The sequence below is a fragment of the Acomys minous genome, assembly GCF_964271855.1.
Source record: "Acomys minous genome assembly, chromosome: 11".
Classification (NCBI taxonomy): Eukaryota; Metazoa; Chordata; class Mammalia; order Rodentia; family Muridae; genus Acomys; species Acomys minous.
The window spans coordinates 106,366,254-106,386,290 of record NC_140492.1 but is presented as its reverse complement, the minus strand read 5'-3'; the positions used below and the strand labels follow the sequence as shown (position 1 = coordinate 106,386,290).

General features: G+C 46.1%; 1 long non-coding RNA gene across 1 annotated transcript in view; it reads left to right on the top strand.

Annotated features, from left to right (window-relative positions):
* The window catches only part of LOC311609468, a 60,848-nt gene extending 52,047 nt beyond the window's left edge, over window positions 1-8,801 (top strand). Inside the window, exons 2-3 of the long non-coding RNA XR_014783394.1 lie at window positions 6,254-6,452; window positions 7,314-8,801. This is a non-coding gene — a long non-coding RNA (uncharacterized lncRNA). The remainder of the gene's footprint in view (window positions 1-6,253; window positions 6,453-7,313) is intronic.
* Window positions 8,802-20,037: the final 11,236 nt, after the last annotated feature.

Here is a 20,037-nt window from a genome sequence, read left to right as displayed (position 1 = left end):
TCCCGCGCTTGCCAGTGCAGCAGCATCCTTCCTTCCTCTGCTCAGGTCTGTCTCCTGGACTTTGCATCCTTTGCCTCCCCATACCGCATGTCGAGTGTGTGTGTAAACCCTGTCCGTGCTTCTTTCCACTGCCCACTTCTCATGACGCCACCGCCGCTGCTTTGTTATAAGCCCTTCAGGCTCCTCTGGATTAGAAAGCCGCACGGATTCCTCACATACTCCCTTCATTGCTTCTTTGCACAGTAGCTAAGGTAGTCTGGCTCTGCAGTCCGAACCCCTTATTCCTGGGCAGGGCCTTCCTCTGAGCTATGTGAAAGGGTTTCATCTCCCCCATGAAAATATCTTCAGCTTCTGGATTTATTGTCTCCACTCTAACCCTCTGGTCTCTTTATAGTTATTCCAACAAGCAACAAGTATGAATAAACCCACAGTCTTGGTGTCCTTCAGACCAGCATGCTCTTCCAAAAACAGAGCGTACATTATTTCATCTCTGCCTTTATACCTCTCAAAATATATTAAATATATATCCTATATATTACATGTCCTATTTATGCTATATATGTGTATTATATATACATACATACATATATATTCTACTTATTGTATTTATTGTTTTCTTCCCACAATGATGAACACTAATGGGCATGAATACGTGTGTTTGGTGTAGCGTCAGACTTATAGCAGTTCAATTTTAAATGAACAGTAAGAAAACTTAAGTAAATGTAGTATTATAAAGTATTATAAAGTTAGCAACTCTCTTCAAGTGTATGAATAGGTACACTACGATGTCAATGAAAATCCCAACAGAGTTTTTCCAAGAATTTGGCAAACTATGTTGATGAGCTCAAACTAAGGGTAGCCATGCCCTCGTGAGGAGAAGCAAGATGGAACAAGAGGAACACTTTTTCATAAAGTAATTGTAATTAAGATAAGGTGATATTGCTTCAGGATTAAGCAAATTGACAGGAGAACAAAACCGAAAGCCTAGAAGCTGTCCTATGGCTCTGGAAACTTAATGAAAGAGAAAAAAAAAGTGCTGTTAGGAATTGAATTGTTCTAGCATTGGGACCTCCATATGGTGGTATCCCCTAAACGCGAGCCTTCACATGATGGTGACAGTTCACTGGTGTTGACACAATGGACGCATGTAGGATATTTCTACAGGACATTTTGTAACCGTGGAAATGAACAGCAGTCATGCGCAGCGGGACGAGAGGCTCTGGGAGTAAGCGTGTATCAGTTGAGTTCTGAAGGAACATTAAGAACATCTAAATAAATTTGGATACACTGTTTTAGACAGAAAGCCTCACTGTTATACAGAGCGAGTCTCCTCAAATTGATTCATAGCTCCCCTGCAACTTCAATGAAAATTCTCAACTGCTGCCTGTTCGCCGCTACTGAACTGCACAGCATGCCACGGGGTCCCTGCTGGGGACCGCCAGTCAGTGAGTAACAGTGTGGACTTCCACTCCCCCCAAACTCAGCTGCTGTCTCATCTGCTTCAGGCTCCATCAGTGAAATCGTGTCTGAACCTCACCTCCCAAGCAGGCCATGCCTCTGTGCGTGCTTGCGCGCATGCATGCGTGCATGCCTGGGAGGGAAGGAGAAAGGATTCTGGAACAGGTTAAGATCCTGTTGGGAAGAGGAGTTAGGGAATAGTTTCTGGGATGCAGCCCAGAGGGATGAATACTCCCTCTGCTTCCCATGGCGCTCTCTCTGTTAGCGTAGTAATGTCCTTGAGAGAGGCCGGGTTATAATGATCTCTGCATCTCCCAGCAGGACACCTGGCACATGTCAAGCACCCAAGAACTAGTGAACAAAGGATTAATATACAAAAGGCCTAGCTGGTCAGACCAACCCAGGCAGGATTCAGGTCAAGAGCCTCTTGTCAGGACCGACATGTTCACACGAAAGCCTAGGTGGACAGATGGGGTGGCTGATAAATTAGGAAGCCGAGGTGACTTAGCAACTGACTGGACAGACACACTGACTTTCACTGCGGAGCGAGCTGAGGTGGCTGGACTCAGGTGGCTCCTTGCCTTTTGATAAGAGGGACCAGGAGTCCTCAGAAGCAGTGCCATGGTGCTGTAGTATTACCCAGTTTTAAAAGGCACAGACCAGATGTCTGTCCTCTGGTATTCAAGGTGTAACATATGGCTTGCCATCCAACTGGAACAGGACTTATGGCAGCAGCACCTCTCAATAGCATTACCCAACTTGTACCTCCCTCCAGCCAGCCACTTACTGGACTAGCTGGGTCCACCGCAGTGCTTACACACCAGGCCTATGGGGTTCACATACTGCCCCTGTTTAGTGGGGTAGCCCAATGCTAACCTTCCATATCTCAGCAGTGGTGATGAGTTTCCAGCTCCGAAGAATAGACAACTCAGAAAAACAACAACAAGCAAACCCAACTGTTTCTTGACCGAAGGCCAGCCCTAAGCCAATGTGTCCAGCCCTCTTGAATATTCAACTCAGCCTCCTTTGATTGACAAGGGACTAGACACAGGCGGCATTTTGCAACTGTAAGCAACTGCATCTGCTGGGAGGGAAGGTGCCCTTTTCTTCTCAAAGAGTCACTTCCTGTTTGCCAAGCCTGACTGTCTCAGTCTAGAAGGGCTCCTCGTCCATCTGGCACAGAAGTCCAGCATTCTCTTCCCATCCAGTCCCTAGGATGCAACCAGGAGCCTTGAGATTGTTCTTGCCCCGGCAGGAAGTGCTCCGGAGACCGTCTTACTGGCAACGAGGCTCCCGAGATGCTTGTCCACTTTGGTCCCGAGGGACAACCTGATTCCCATGTGCCCCATCTTCCCAGCCCACTCATGCCTATCTCCCTGGTTGTGGTCTGTCTGCAGTGCATCCACTAACACCCACTGGCCACTGTGCTCCGTGTAGCCTCTCGCTGCTCAGTCTACCCTCTGCATGCCCTTTTGGCTCCATGCCTGACGGTTTCCTGGCTCACACTTGGCCCTCACCTTCCATTTTGCTTGTGCTTGTGGGCTTCTACAAAGATGCCTACATCACCCTTGAATGCTGCCGGTTCCAGCATTCCTCAAGACCCCAAGGCTCAGAATTGACAGCTTTTGTTCTGGATCAACAGGAATGATCCTGTCCAGCCGTCCTTGACCAACTCTTCCTGGGTTTGCAGCCCCTGCCCCTCTATATAGAATGGCGTGGTATGCCAGACCTGAGAAGCTCAGGGCAGCAGGACTGGGCAGAAAGCCCAGGTTGGAGAGACACGAGAGAGCTGGAGCTATGGGCTAAATGCTTGTGTCCCTCTCATCAAATCCACACACTGATTCCCACAATGCATTAGCATTTGGAGGCGGGACCTTTGGGAGAGAATTAGCTTTAGATGAGGTCACTCGTGTGGGCCTTCCTGTGGGTTTAGGAGTCTTCTAAGAAGAGGAAGAGCCTGCCTCTCTCTCTCTTTCTTTGTTCGTCCACCAAGGAAAGGCCATGTGAAGGCGTAGCTGGCTGTCCACAAGCCAAAAAGCCTTCCATAGAAACCTTGTCTACCAGCCTTGACCTTGGAATTCCCAATCTCAAGAACTATAGGAAAACAAATGTCCTTTGCGGTTCTTTGTGATGCAGTCCAAGCTGACCAAGACACTGAGGGAGGGCCAGAGAGGGCTCAGCAGGTAATGTGCTTGCCACACAAGTCTGGTGCCCTGAGTTCAGTCTCTGGAACCCATATAAAGGTTGGTCTGCGCGAACTGACTGCAAAGTTGCCTTCCGACCCACACATGAATGTAAACACTATTGTCCCCAAACACACAGGCACAGATAAAAACATATGTATGCAAGTAATAAACACTAGGGGAGATGATCCTGTCAAAAGCACGAGAGAAGACTATGAAAAAAGGAGGAAAGAAAGAAAAGAGCACTACTTGAGTTCCACCATGCTTCCCGCTCCCTTCCTTGGCCCCAGCACCTCTTCTCCCTGCAGCCTTGAAGAGCCGACTCTCACTTCAGCATACCACTGGATCTGATGATAGCCATTGCTCAGCCTCAAAATGCTTGCCTCATCCGCCTGCGCTGACAACTTTATATTGTCCTGCCCTTGGCTGGCATTCCAGCAGGACTCCAGGCCTATGACACCCCATCAGTGTTTGCCGGCTGACTAAGAAGCATACTCAATAGAGCAGTGTTTTTCAAAGTTGTTATCAGGACCCTTTGTACCAGTGGGTGTTTTCTCAAGTTCAGGGCCTTAATTCTACCATACCATATCATACCATATTATACCATACCATACCATGCCATGCCATACCATACCATACCATACCATGACATACCATGACATAGCATACCATACCATACCATACCATACCATGACATACCATACCATGACATAGCATACCATACCATACCATGACAAAGCATACCATACCATGACATACCATACCATGACATACTATACCATACCATACCATACCATACCATGACATAGCATACCATACCATGACATACCATACCATACCATGACATACCATATTATACCACACCATGACATGCCATACCATACCATACCATACCATGACATAGCATACCATACCATGACATACCATACCATACCATACCATATTATACCATACCATACCATGCCATGCCATACCATACCATACCATGACATACCATGACATAGCATACCATACCATACCATGACATACCATACCATGACATAGCATACCATACCATACCATGACAAAGCATACCATACCATGACATACCATACCATGACATAGCATACCATACCATACCATGACATAGCATACCATACCATGACATACCATGACATAAATTGGAATTTCTGGGAATATAACTCCATCATTTGTATTGAGGAGGAAATAGGGCACACAGAAATTATTTGGCATTTTGACATTTCTTCCATAGGGAGAACAGCCTGTATCTCCCCCTTGAGGCTGGATCATGACTTCTCTCATCAATGAAGTGGCTCATGCCTGGTCCAGGCCTCATTACGGCCTAGAAGTCCTGACCCACCAGAACAACGTGGGAGACCATGAATGGAGACAGCGGTTGCTGAGCCAGCTCCTCAGCTGTCCTTCCAACACGCCGGGTATGGGGTGCACCATACCACCAGCTGAATACCAAAGGGTGATTGCAGTCAATCCTATGGCCTAAAAGAATCGCTCAGCAGACCCAGAACACTCTCCACAAAATTAAAAACTGCGACTAAAAATGCTGTTATTTTATACACTATATTTTTGGGGTGATTTGTTATATAGTAACAATAATATGAAGATGCCACAATTTTTTATTTAATTTTAATTTTATTAATTTATTCAGTTCACAACTCAGTTGTTATCCCATCACTTGTATCCTCCTCACACTTTTTTTAATTAATTAATTTTCTCATTTTTATTTTACATGTATAGGTGTTTTGCCTGTACGTTATGCATGTGTACCACATGAGTGCCTACTGCCTACAGAGGCCAGAATAGGGTGTTGGAGCCTTTGTCACTAGAGTTACAGATAGTTTTCAGCCTCCATATGGGTGCTGGGAATCAAGCAAGGGTCCTCTAGAAGAGAAGACAGTGCTCGTAACCATTGGGCCACCCTTCCGACCCCTCTGCCGATCTCTTCAGATTGTATCTGTGTTACTATAACAGGAGTCAGTGCTGAAAGGGATCTGACATGTAAGGAGTAAACTTTTTATATTAAGGGACAGAAAATATAATTTATGTTGTACAGTGTTGCCTACACATCCCAGAGGAAGGGAAATATGGTAAAACAAAAATCTCATCATTTACGTTGCTGGTTCTGATTTTATTGGACAGCCGTCTGGTTCTGTTCATAACACAAACACGAGAGGGCCTCCCGCTTCCCTGAACTCTTCCAGACAATCCAATTGCCACAGACAGTGTTAATAAACACTGTCACCCTAGTGGAATAAAATTCAGCTTCGGATTTAAAATGAGCGAGTCCTGGCAGCGTTTGGTCTGGACCTGCTTCCACAGTCTATGCGTCCAGAGCCAAAACTAAGATGATTTTTTTTTCTGGTTCATCTCTTGGGAGTATATTTTAAGACTAAGCTTGTGGGTTTCTTTCAGGTTTCATAATGAAACCTTTAGGCTTGTCAGTCACGTGACTGACCCCTGCTTTTGCCATCACTTTAGATTAAAACCACAGGACCCTACAAACTCCCACTGGGATTAGAGAGTTTGGTTTGGTTTGGTTTGGTTTGGTTTCTCAACAAAGCAGTTTGAACAAACCTGTAAAAAAATTTTTACAGACTCAGCAGAGATCTGTGTGAAGCTCAGCATCTTCCTTGGCTGCCTCAGCTCTGCTCGGCTCGGCTTCGGTGGCTTTGGATGGGCCCAGTGCTTAGAAATGGAACTCAAAGCATGAGACCACACGAGCCAAGAGGATTTTCCAAAATGAGTTTAACTAGACTGAAGCCGCTGGGATTTGTGGCCTCTCTGTACAGACAAGTAAGTACACCCCTTCTAACTCAGCCTGCAATGTGCCATCAAACATACCCATCTGCTGTCTCCCAAACAGGCTGGCCAGGGATGCCCTTTAAAGCAGAGCTCTGGCCTCTCTGGATGCTCATCATGGGTAGAAGTGTGCTCCCCAAAATGCAGTAATCCCAACCTGGCGAGGAATCCACTTCACCGCTTATTTTAATTTTATTCAGCCGGTTAACAGAGTCGGTAGTATGCGAACATCCTCTCTCTCCCTGAGAGCCAGCAGATCCCCAATGACAGGTCAGTCCATGGCAGCCCGGAGTCACTGTCTTCTTGAGGCTCTGGGGGCACATGCCAGTTTCCAGGCAGTCCCTTCAGCATCAGGAGTTCTGGGTAGGAGCCCGGGAAAGCTTTATTTTTCATGAGTTCCTCAGATGATAGTACGCATCCAAGTTTAGGAAACGCTGTGGTGTTTAAAAATATGACACTTCTACTTCGGGAGGCTGTGGAGAACCACAACTGACTGGGTCTCTTCTCCCCGTTTGGAGTCGCTGAAATGCAAGGCAGGATGATTCAGGGACCACACGGGTGAGGCAGCTCAGGGCAGGGACCCTAAGAGAGGACCAAACGAGCTGAACCCACCGAGGAGGCCTCGCTGCATCCCTGAAGAGTCCAGGCTACACTGCAGGGAAAGGACCTTTCGGGGAGCTAGTGGTCTAGGAGATAAAAGCTGAGGGTGGGGGTGGGGAGCTCCAGGGGACCAAGAGTAGATGAAAATCACAGGGCAGATGCCAAATAGAGAGACTGGGCCACAACTCATGTGCGACAAAATCAGTTTATAGAGACAGATCGTAAGAAAGCGTCTTACTGTTTTCTGCATCATAGACAAGTCAGTGCACAAGAAGGACCCAGCTAGAGAACTGACTGAATTTTTTTCCCTGGAGGATGTTAGGCAACACCGCAGAAGGCAGAGAGACAATGGGACGCTACTGCAGACTAAGCAAATCCAAGAGTGGGATTTCTACACGCCTCTTTGTCTAGCAAAAACAAGATCCGCAACTTCTTACAATATGCAGGATGCTGTGCATTTCTGGGACATTTCCCTCTCTCTGAGAACTGGAAACAGACCTGACAACCTGAGATTAGGTGTAGGGAGACCTTTCCCCTGCATATTTATTGTTTGTGGTTACTGGGGATTGTTCTTACGCCTTGACCTTGGTGAGCTGCCCAAGTACCTGGAATTACAGTTCCAATTTCTGTATGCGTTTTTACTCTTAAAAGTCTTATAATGTTCATGCGTTTGCTTTTTAATAAAAAAAAAAGCTAGTTAAAATATAATATTAAAATAAATGAATCACCTTAAGGGTTGCTTTAAATATTTAATCAAATTTTATTTGATTTTCACAAACTTACAGCACTTTAGGGAGAAGTCTACAATGGGAAGCAATTGTTATAATATACAGTCGTGCAATAGCTTATTCTGCATGTCATTCACAATTTAGTTTTATCTTTTACCCATCCTGCATAGAACACTACAGAAAAACAACAGCGGATTGCATTGCTATTGTGTTTCAGTGTGCTTGAAACACAGGCCATTCTCTGTTCATTTCCAAAATATGAGTTAATTTTTTTTCAATTGGGGGGGCATGGTCTGGCACAGTCCCACACAATACCTTCATCAATTATCGACTTACATACACATCCCTGAAGTCCTTGAAATATACAAAGTTACTGTGTTGGAGCCTTCCAATGGTCAAAGTGTAAAATACAGCTAGGCACCTCACAACGAAGTCTCCGTCAACAATGGCCCATATACATGCACAATGGTGGCCCCATAAGATTATAAGGAAGCCAACAATGGCCTGTCACCTAAGTGATGCCACAACAGTTGCCATGTCACAGCACAGCGCATCACTCATTGAACAAGGCATTAAGACAAGGCCTTTATGGCAGTGCTGCCCTAAACAAGTGTAGGCCAGAGTTGAACGGATGGAAACAGAGTAACAGAAATGAGTCAAAGCCAGAGGAAGCTGGACTCCAACCCACACCTGGCTCCTCTAGTGGTCCACTGAGATGAAAAGAGATCTCTAGAAACTGCCTACTTGAGTTCCTTGCCCACTGCTGTCTTCCATGGCTATAGATTCTTGGAACATTTCAACAAATAAAGCACAGCTAGACTTTTTGTGGATTTCTGTTTGGGAACTCAACTGTTGGGGCACCTCGTTTAAGAATCACCTGTGTGCACATAAGACAACAGAAGTAGAGGCTGCAGAGATGGATCAGTGGCTGCTCTTGCAGGGAACCTAAGTTCAGTTCTCAGCACCCACATGGTAGTTCAAAACCATCATTTCCAAGGGATCTGATGCCATTTTCTGGTCTCTACAGGCACCAGGCACACACATGGTACATAGACATAGCTGCAGGTAAATACTTATACACATAAAATACATCTTTGAAATGGTTGTTGTTTGTTTGTTTGTTTGTTTTTCAAGACAGGGTTTCTCTGTGTAGCCTTGGCTATCCTGGACTCACTTGTAAACCAGGCTGGCATTGAAGTCACTGCCATCCACCTGCCTCTGTTTCCCAAGTGCTGCGATTACAGGGGTGCGCCACCACGCCCAGCAGAAATGTGTTTTTAAAAGAAAGGAAAAAAAAAGTGACTCTGAGGATCCTGGAAAACTACATGTATGTGTCTGTCAGTGGCGGGGGACAGGGGGTGGGGTGGGGTGGGGGTGGCGGGGGACAGGGGGTGGGGTAGGGTGGGGGTGGCAGGGGCATGGAGGAGAGGTTGGACAGCGGAGGCTAGAGGACAAAGAATGATTGGCTATTTCCCAATGCAAACATCACAGGTTTCAGTTTTAAAAGCAGCTTTACTGGTGAAATATTGCTGACTGTATTTGGAAGTTGATAATATAATTCAGGCTCCTCTGGGCATTGTGGGTAAACTATGATTTTCTTGGTTGAAATGCCTCCTCCCCACCCCAGAATAGTAGAAAGGCTGAATAATTTAATATTGGACACTTTCCCTTCTGGGGAATAATTTAAGCACCCCCATACGTCTTCTTATTTTGTCCTTCTACTGTCTCCCAGGAATGGCTAAGCATTGACAATGCAGAAGAAACAAAACAAACACAAAGAGACGTGTGTGTGTGTGTGTGTGTGTGTGTGTGTGTGTGTGTGTGTGTGTGTGTGTGTTTAAAATCACTCTGGTGATTCCCCAGTCACTGGGCCATGGTAATTATCCAGGAAAGTGTTTGAAGATATGCTTCATTGAAAGAGTGATAACAACCTTCAGAAAGCGGCTTAGTCCCCAGAAACTAAAACCAGTCTGATGGTGGCTGCACAGGATGGAAACAGGCACTGAAATCAGAGCCACAGAAGAGCGCCCCGCCCCGAGGGGTGCTTGCCAGCAGCTGGCAGTGCCGGGAGAGCTGGGGTCCAGGCAGCAGCCCCGCCCCAAAGCACTGAAGGAGAGTTGATGTCTTTCTCTGGGTTGCATGGCACAGCGCCCCGCATCACAAGAGCCATCGGCTCCTGGGAGCCTGGAAATCGGAGTCGGTTGGTTTTATTTATTTATTTTTCTCCAGTTCTTTACCTCTTGCCTGCACTGAGGAGTTTCGCAGCTGACTTTATTTACATCAAACAGCTGTGGCGGTTAAAGTTAGCTCCATGTAGAGCCTTATAATTTACTTGAGCCGTGCGGTGACTCTTTTAAGTCCACTCATTTCCTAAGAGCTCAGCAAAGCGCGTGATTCAGGGGGCCTCTTGTCTCAGAAAGCTGATTAAATTATATACATTATCAAGACATTTATCTCAGAGCTACTAAGAAAAAACATGGCCCACACAACCTCTGACGTCCTCTCCAGTCAAGATGGAGCCCTTGAGGACTAAAGACTGGCACCGGTGACACCCTGTCACCTGGAGGGCTGGGTCAGAAAAAGGTCATGCTGCTGCTCCTGGGTTCTCTTGGAGATGCTTGGTCGGGAGGAGGCAACTCAACGCCTAAGGAGCCTGACGGCGACGATGACGACGATGACGACGACGACGACAGGGAGTCACTCAGGAAGGCCTACTGATCCACAGGCAGCTGAGGTTCAGCCACCGCAGCTCCACAGGCGGCCTGGAGAGCCCAGCTTGGTTGGACCAACGGCCCATTTGAACCTTCAGATGATGCCAGTCTTCATCCTCAACTACCCGCACCTATGTGGAGCCCCACGTGACCATGCAGCAGCCAAGTCCTTCCTCGGTTCCTGCCTACAAAAGCGTTGTTATTGCTATAAAATTTATTTATTTATTATGTATACAGTGCTCTGCCTGCTTGTACCCCTGCTGGCCAGAAGAGTGCACCAGATTACATTATAGATGGTTGTGAGGCACCATGTGGTTGCTGGGAATTGAACTCAGGACCTCTGGAAGAGCAGTCAGTGCTCTTAACCGCTGAGCCATCTCTCCAGCCCCAAAAGCGTTGTTTTAAATATCAAAGTATTATGGTTTTGGTTTCTGCCATGAAGTTTTGGAATTATCCGCTATATACTATCAACAGCACAGTCGGATCACTCCAGCTGTTTGCTTTCATTTGGGGGCCTTCAGGCTGCTGTAGCTTTTAACCCATGTTTCTTTGAGTTTGTCTTTTCATAGTCCATATGTGGGCCGCAGACACACACTCAGAACTCTGTGCACACAGTCACATCTTCCAGCCCAACACGCCCGTTTGACTTTCTATATCACTTGGTTTCTATGCCAGTGCCCTGCCGTTTTTATCACTGTTGCTCTGCTTACAGCTTGAGATCTGGGATGGAGATTCCTCTGGAAGATCTTTTATTGTTTCAGGATCCATATGAAGTTGAGAATTGACCTCCCAAGGTCTGTAAAGAATCGTGTGGGTATTTTGATAGGGATCGTATTGAATCTGTCGATTGCCTTTGGTAAGATGGGGCCGTTTGCACTACGTTGATCCTCCCCATCCATGACTGTTGCTGTTGAGCTGAGAAAACTGTGGCTGAGAGGGAGAATGACGCTTGCCCAAAGTCACGTGACTAAACTGAAGTAAACCCAGGTCTTCCGATGTGAGGCGTCGTCGCTCCATCATCCTTTCCCCGACTTACTTAATTTCCCACTGACCTCATCAAGACAAAAGACCGCACTGAGCTTCTCCCCCAAAACTGTAAACTTAGGACTTGGCAAACAAACGGAAGCCCCTGGGTGTAGCACCTCTCTTGGGCCTCTAGGGGCGCCCAGAACGCGCAGCCTGCGTCTCTTAAGGGCTGGTGAGGGAGGAGAGCGAAAGAGGAGGTGCCAGAGGCCTATTCCTTGTCTACTTGCCCCAAGGCTTGCATTCTGAAGGCAGCATGCTAATTATGGTCAGAGTATGGGCGGGCAGGGATTCCTGAACAGGCTGGGGAAATGCCAAGCTCTCCTCTCACGCTTCTGTGGTGGACACCTCTTTAAACAAAACAAAACAAAAACAAAATAAAGAAACTTCTAAAGTATTTTTAAATGACATATTGTATTTTTTTTTGGAACAGGGCTCAGAAAAGATGAGTGATTGGAAGAAAAGAGTGAGAGAGAGCCTCTGTTAGGACCAGGGCTTGCTAAGTGTTGGGAGAGTGTATCTGCATGCATATCTGCCACTCAACGGCCTAGACAGGCTGGTGTTAATACGTTCTCCACCGCCCACTGCCCCAGAGTTGCCCCAATTTTTTCTTCTGAGCCCTACAGCATTGTCGTTTCATGCGTCTAGCAATGGAATTAGAGCCAATGAATAAGAAGACCACCTCCCCCACCTCCTGGTGACACTGTGTTTCCATTCCCTTCAGCTCTCTTGCCAACAACGAAGTAAGTCTCCCTCCTCCATGCCCACCTTCTCCCAGCCTCCTACGCTGAAGAGGAGAGCATAATTGTGAGGTTTTGACACGGGGTGTGGTTTGGTTCAATATGTACTGCTGGCTCTGCAGATATGCTGCTGGTGGGATGCTGACTATTCGCACTATGTGTCGTGTGCCGCTCTGCTGGCTGGTGTGTCGTGTGCCACTCTGCTGGCTGGTGCCGTGTGCCACTCTGCTGGCTAGTGTGCCACTCTGCTGGCTGATGCCGTGTGCCACTCTGCTGGCTGGTGTTGTGTGCCACTCTGCTGGCTGGTGTGCCTTGTGCCACTCTGCTGGCTGGTGTTGTGTGCCACTCTGCTGGCTGGTGTGCCGTGTGCCACTCTGCTGGCTGGTGTGCCACTCTGCTGGCTGATGCCGTGTGCCACTCTGCTGGCTGGTGTTGTGTGCCACTCTGCTGGCTGGTGTGCCTTGTGCCACTCTGCTGGCTGGTGTTGTGTGTCACTCTGCTGGCTGGTGTGCCGTGTGCCACTCTGCTGGCTGGTGCCGTGTGCTACTCTGCTGGCTGGTGCCGTGTGCCACTCTGCTGGCTGGTGTTGTGTGCCACTCTGCTGGTTGGTGTGCCATGTGCCACTCTGCTGGCTGGTGCCGTGTGCCACTCTGCTGGCTGGTGTGTCGTGTGCCACTCTGCTGGCTGGTGTCATGTGCCACTCTGCTGGCTGGTGTGTCGTGTGCCACTCTGATGGCTGGCGTGCTGTGTGAAGCCTGAAAAGCAAAGAAGGGAAATGGATATGCCTCCTGCTTTTGAAGCACAGACTCTGATAATAATAATCACAAAGCAAGAATTTTAAAGAGGGGGGGGAACCAATCACATAATAGCAGCTGTGCTAATCCTTCATGGGTTTCCTTGTGCTGTGCACACTTTGCCTCTCAGAAAGACCCAGCAGCAGATTAAATGGACCTCCTCGGGCTCATAAAGCTATACCCAACTGGATATACCCCTATGCGTATTGGACATATTCTGGAAAAGGTCTGTTTGTAAGTTGCGTTTTTGCAAGTCTAGCTATAGTTCAAACATTATCAAGGTGCTTTTGATTTAAATTGGTACCGTTTTGTAAAGCAAATAATAATTCTGTAATGTAAATAGTTACTCCTTTATTTGTTTTGCAAGTTTGGGATTTTGTGTCTGTATTTTTTTCTAATAACAATATATCCCTATAGTTAAGAGTAGGAAAATAATGATAATGATGATGATGATGATGATGATGATGATGATGATGATAATAATAATAATAATGTAAAATTATAAAATATAAGCTAAAAATATAGAGTTTTAGATCCTTTTTAAAGTAAACCTTCCTCTGAAATGGGTGGGTTTTGTGCCAGTCAAGTACACAGGAGGCAATTTTCTCTGAGATAGTCTAATACCATGCAGCAAAATACTTAATTTGATTGTATAAAGGAATATATGTATGCGTGTATATATTCATATATATGTATGTGGTATGCATGTGTAGCATTTTTTTAGACTAAGAAAAACTAGAAAGGAGCATAAGCCACTGGGAGAAGGGAAGTCATTCAAATACAGATTATTTTCTTTCATGAAATATTATGCTGCTCTGAGGAAAGACACAGCAGTGACTGAAGAATTACAGCGAGATGCTGGTGTGTACCTGTCACACGGGTAGCGACCGGAAAGCCGGGCTGGTTCTGACTTCTCCATGTGGAATAAGGACAGCAAGTTTGCCAATAGTGTGAATGAAAGCTACAGAATACTTTGCCTGTGGTTTTTGCTGGGATAGGGTTGGGTGCCACTGGCCAACCTCATGTCTGTAGCAGGCTAAGCAGCCCTACTCAACATGATGTGAGCTTGACTTGTTTACTCACAAAAGACTCCAGTTGCTTTTAATGTACTTAAATTCAAAAACGGGTTTTTAAAATGTATGTCATTTAGTAAACAGATAGCAAAATTTTATTTTCCTCAGATTTTTCTTCTTCTTCTTCTTCTTCTTCTTCTTCTTTTCTTTCTCTCTCTCTCTCTCTCTCTCTCTCTCTCTCTCTCTCTCTCTCTCTCTGTCTTTTTTACTAGAAACATTACTCAGTGGGTTGTATTGCTGCTGCAGGTGGTGCTTGGGGTCAAGTCCTACTGTCTCACTCAGTATGGACAGGCAGAACACCTGTCCTTACTTGTTTTGTAGACTAGGTTGGCCTCAAACTTAGAGAAGTCCTCTTGCCACCGCCTTCCTAAGTGCTGGGGTTGCAGGCGTGCGCCACCATGCCCGGCTCATGGTCTTTCTTTTAAGGTTCTGTGGTGGGATTTTTTATATATATTTAAGAATACAGAGTGTTGCCCACATCACAGATGTTCCATGGGAATTCTTCTCAACATTTACTTGATTAAACTAAGAATCACCTGTCAGTTCAAATGGAAACAAACTGTTTCCAGGTTTATTTGCCTTCAAGTTAGTATCCTTTTAAATATGAAATACAGTAAACATACAAAGCAATACAAGTGGTATAACAGGCCTCCTATTTGCTTCAGAACGGCAGATCACACACCCTGACTGCCCCTCCAATGAAAACAACTTAAAATTCTGAATAAGATATCAAAATTTGGTCATAAGTTTGTCATTGCATTGATAGGAATGTTTAAAAGACCAGAAGTGAAACTGTGAACACAGGACTCTTGAGATATAAAACTGTTCTGACTGCAACCTTCTTCATGAAGGCATAGGTAGACCCCTGTTGACACTGACATCACCTTCATGATGGCATATGTGGTAGAAGGGGCAAGAGACCACGCCCAGATCCCAACTACGGTGAAGTCTAAGAGAAAGAGTAGCGGGTAAGGCTAGAACCCCAAAAGGCAGAAACATAGGGGCACAGACAGCCTAACTACACACCTACCCACAGATAGTGTGGAAACTCTTTTATCTTCACTACAGAGCTGAGCAAAGGTTGGGGGATTTTTCTCTTGAAAACGTATAACCACAGACAAACCTACACAGGAGTTTTTGACTCAAAATTTATAACTGTCTGTCAGGGATCGAAAACCCTCAAGCTAAAAGAAAAAAAAATGAGTTTGTTTCAAGTTATAGTTGCTACAACAAATGTGGTCATCTCCTGAGAACCCACTTCAATCATGCCTAAAACTTTCCCCACATCAGCAGGAGGTGGTGACCCACACCATTAATAACCTAGCACTCGGGAGGCAGAGGGAGGTGAACCTCTGTGAGTTTGAGGTAGGCTGGTCAGAAGAGTGAATTTCAGGACAGCCAGGGTTATGTAGAGACCCTGTCTCAAGAAGAGAGGAAAAAATTGTTTTAATAAAATCATCAAAAACTATAGCTTGATCATGGATCCTTCCAGAGCCGCACAGGCAGTTGGGACACCAGTGGAGACCAACCAGGACAACAACAAAAAGATCAGGCCCCAAATGACATCAGATACTGTCAGTCACACATATCACAGGTACATCTGCTTGACAATAAAGTGTCGATAGAGAAAATTAAAGTCATACAAAGATAAAGGAGTGAAAATAATGATATTTCAAACCTGCAAGATAAGAATACCTAATCAGAAACAAAACAAAACAAGGTAGAAGAAATTTATTCATAACATCTGTAAGGAAGGAAAGCCAAGAGTCTCAGAGGTTACAGGACCTTTTATAGAACTAAGGATTTTTAGAGAAAATACTCAACTTCCAAACTAACTAGGAACATCTTCTTTTTAAGTTGAGGAATGGGCCAGGGGGATGACTCAGCGGACAACGCACTTACTACGCATTCCATGCTTACACCAGGGCTCGAGTTTGGCTCCCTGGCATTGCATAAGAGCCAAGCATGGCAGCATCCATCTGAAACTCCAGGGCTGGTGCACTGTGAGCTGGGGTTGGAGACAGGCAGAGCCCTCGCACTCCCTGGTCAGCCAGCCTAGCCCAGTCACTGAGCTCCAGGTTCAGTGAGGCAGCCTCACTCCAAAATTACAGTGTGAGATGCCTGACATTGACCGTGGCTTTCACATATAAATGCATACACTCATATGTGCACATTCATGCAACAATATGCAATCAGTAATATAAATAACCGTAAGAGCAATAAATACAAAAGTGACTGAATGAATTAAGCAAAAACTGGCAATTATGTAAGAGCAATAAATACAAAAGTGACTGAATGAATTAAGCAAAAACTGGCAATTATTTTTGAACCTGTCTGCCAGAGTGGCCGTTTGTCCTTTGCTGTAGGACTGTAACACTAATGTCTTTTCAACTTTAACATGTACTTAGACATTCAGAGCTCGATACATGCATGTAGCTGAGGCCTAGGAGGAGGAACCGCCAAGGGCCTCACCCTCCATTCCTAGGTTTTCTATGGTTCTTTTTATGGTTCTATATAATTAGCTGCATCTAGCAAAAGGGAATAACAGTGTTTTCTGAGTCTGTGCATCCACCTGTTTTAAAACATACAAGTAAGTTGAGCATAGTGGTGCACGCCTTTAATCCCAGTACTTGGGAGGCAGAGGCAGATGGAACGCTGTGAATTGGAGGTCAGCCTGGTCTATCAAGTGATTCCAGGTCAGCCAGGGCTATTACACAGGGCTATTATTGGTTGGTTGAAAAACCAACCAAGTAAACAAAAAGCATGCAAGTAAGCCCATTCAGAGCCTTTTGAAAAGCTTAATTTTCTAGGATCAGACCTCGTTTTTATATTTCTGGTTGTGAGCCTAGCCTTTAACGGCTGAACCATCTCTCTCACCCCCGATCTCATTTTTAATGAAGGCTTCTCTTCTCTCTCTTGGATCTCCCTGGAAGGATTGCACAAGGTCCCATTGCATCTGGTCTGCCTGGGATGGTTCAGGGATTTAAGAACAATAAGCTAGAAGCAGACGGGGATGTTGAACAGACATCCCAATCAAAGGCTGCCGAGCACTCTTCCCCAGGCACTGAGGTCGAGCAGACAGGTCACAGGAGGCAGCAGCATCTCTACCCTCACCTCCTTCCAGTAAATTCATGAAAATCCTTCATGAAAATTCAGAGCCAGTCTCAAGCCATTCTCTAGTGCATGATTTTATACTCCAAGCAAAGCGTTCATTTTTTAACCTTGGCTGTGAAGAGCAAGTAGGGAGAGAAGAGTATGGCCCGGCTTAGGAATCAGAACAAGACAGGGGCCACCACAAGTTCACCAGCCTGAGAGGCTGCCTTGAGCGCGCCTGGAGGTCCTCAGAAAAGCAAGGCCATGGGCCTTGTCCACCCGAGCTCTCACTAATCAGCGGAAAAATGTGCAAACCAGTGAGTTCACACAGCAGTTCAGACATTCTTGGGCCATTACTGAGAATTATTTTGAAAGCATACAATCAGGTTATTGAGGGGCTGGCTCGTCAGCGAGTCACAGCAAAGGCTCTGGGGGAAAATGGGAGTCTTTCCTAAACCTTGTGGTGGCCAGGGTCACGGGGAGATGCTTGATTCCCCTGTAACAGCGCATCTGTGTGTCCTCTGCCCCATTGCCTCGGCAACTCAGGCTTTCTTGCTTGCTTGCACGACCACTACTGCCACCGAGGCTACCATCAGGGCATCTCCCAAGGTTCTGAGAACAGAGGCGGCGTCCAGAGCCAGAGTACTAAAACCCAGCAATGGAAAAGCGGCTGTTCTAAAAGGTGTGGGAGAAACAGGAGCTGAGACACAGGCGCTAAATGGCACCATGGCAGAATATGAAAAAAAAAAATTCCAAGAGCTACATAAATAAAAGTTAATACTATTTCTATATAATAGCATGGTTTAGTGGCTCTACATACTGCAAGCACTGAGCCGTGGCTAAGCTGTTCCTTAAAAATAGAACTGATCCTACCATCTTTTCTCAGTGTTCATAATCTATAATTCAGCCTTGTGAAAAGGTAACTAGACTGCCGTGTGCCAGGCAAATAGAGCCAAGCGTTTCTTTCTTAACCTTGCTTGCTTTCAGATAAGAAGTGAGAGAAAAAAAAATCAAATATCACCTAATTAATATGCAGAACTCTCCAGTTTTCAAAACATGCTTGCTTGTGAACGGAATGCAATAGGTAGAGGCATCCTGTCTTCTGGAAAGGAAACAGCGGTTCAAAGAGGTGGCCACAGGGGCTGCTGACGGTCTCACTCTGAACCCAAAAGCTTAGCCAGTTACAGCAGCACCCCAGATGCTGCTGTCCTCTGCCTGCCTCGGCTCCCAGTTTTGCTGAGAGCCCAAGTGCCTGGGAGTAAGGTGTTTGGCTTCTCTCTCACCTGCTGTACCTTCTCCTTCAAAGCTGGACAAAGGAGCCCTTGCCCCAGGATCAGGGTTATTGCAACCCGGCAGAGGTGAGCACACCTCAGCATTTTCCATGTAGATGTTATCTCACCAACCTTCCCTGTGTCCCCGCAGGCATGTGGCCTGGCCTCTGTCCATCTAGAAGGAAAAGGTACTGAGTTGTCCCGTGTACCCTACTACCTTAGGTGCTCCAACTGTTTTGCCAGGGTTGAAAAGATCCTTTAAAAGGAAATGCCTGGAACCAGCGTGGTGGTGGCACATGCCTTTAATCCCAGCACTTAGGAGGCAGAGGCATATGGATCACTGTGAGTTCGAGGCCAGCATGGTCTACAAAGTGAGTCCAGGACAGCCAAGGCTACACAGAGAAACCCTGTCTTGAAAAACCAAAAAACAAACAAAAAAAAAAAAAAACAACCAAAAAAAAACCCAACCAAACAACAACAACAACAACAACAACAACAAAAACTGGCTATTGCTAAAGGCTGAGTGTAAATATCAGATGTCCCTGATTGTCATAAAAAGATAAGCTTTCCATAAGGACACTGAGTGATACATAAACATCTTTTGAGCTGTCTGTCATAAACAGCATTAAGCCTCATTTTATAGAAAACTGGGGCTCCTGGAGGTGAACTATCGTGCTTCAGATACACTGGTAGCAAATGGCAGAGCACATTTTGTTCCCAGGTCTCGGTGGTTCTAGAGCAACAGGTGAGGTGCCAACCCCTTGTTCCGAACTGAATCCTCACAGGACGAAGGGACCATGTGAAGGCCCGAACAGCAGCCAACCCCCTGTTCCGAACTGAGTCCTCACAGGCCGAAGGGACCATGTGAAGGCCCGAACAGCACATTCTGGTTGGCACTGAAACAGCATGCAGAATTCCTTCAGCTGCCAGAGGCAGAGGAGTGGCAAAGCACTTCTGTCACCAGACACGTCAGTCCAAACTTAGAGACATTTTCTGGTCCCCAGTGTGATGAACCGTCAGGCCAGGGTACAGCGAAAGTTGCAAAACAGAGATGAAAACTGTGGGCACCCCTGTAATTCTAGCAAAGAAGACAGGGGTGGGGGAAGGTTAGAAATTCAAGGTCAGCCTCCACTTTATGGGGAGTTTGAGAACAGTCTTTAAAAAATGAAAGGCAAAAGGAAGAAAGGAGTGGGAAAATACATGAAAGGACGGAAAAGCAGGAGGTGGGACAGAATCACAGCTGCCAAACCCTAAGCCTAACCCTAAAGCCTAACCCTAAACCTAAACCTAACACTTAACCCCTAGCCCTAATCCGATCCCGAGCCCTAAACCTAAACCTAACACTTAACCCCTAGGCCTAACCCTAACCCTAAGCCAGCTGAGGCTGTTCTGTGAAACCCCAGAAGAAGGCAGGTTGATTTCTGAAGGGATGCTACATATCAGTACAGTGCATCTACACTTCAAGATCTGTCCTACAAATTTTAGAAGAAAGAATAATCCCCGGTGACCATCTCAGTAAGACGATGCCAGCATAACCAAATCGATC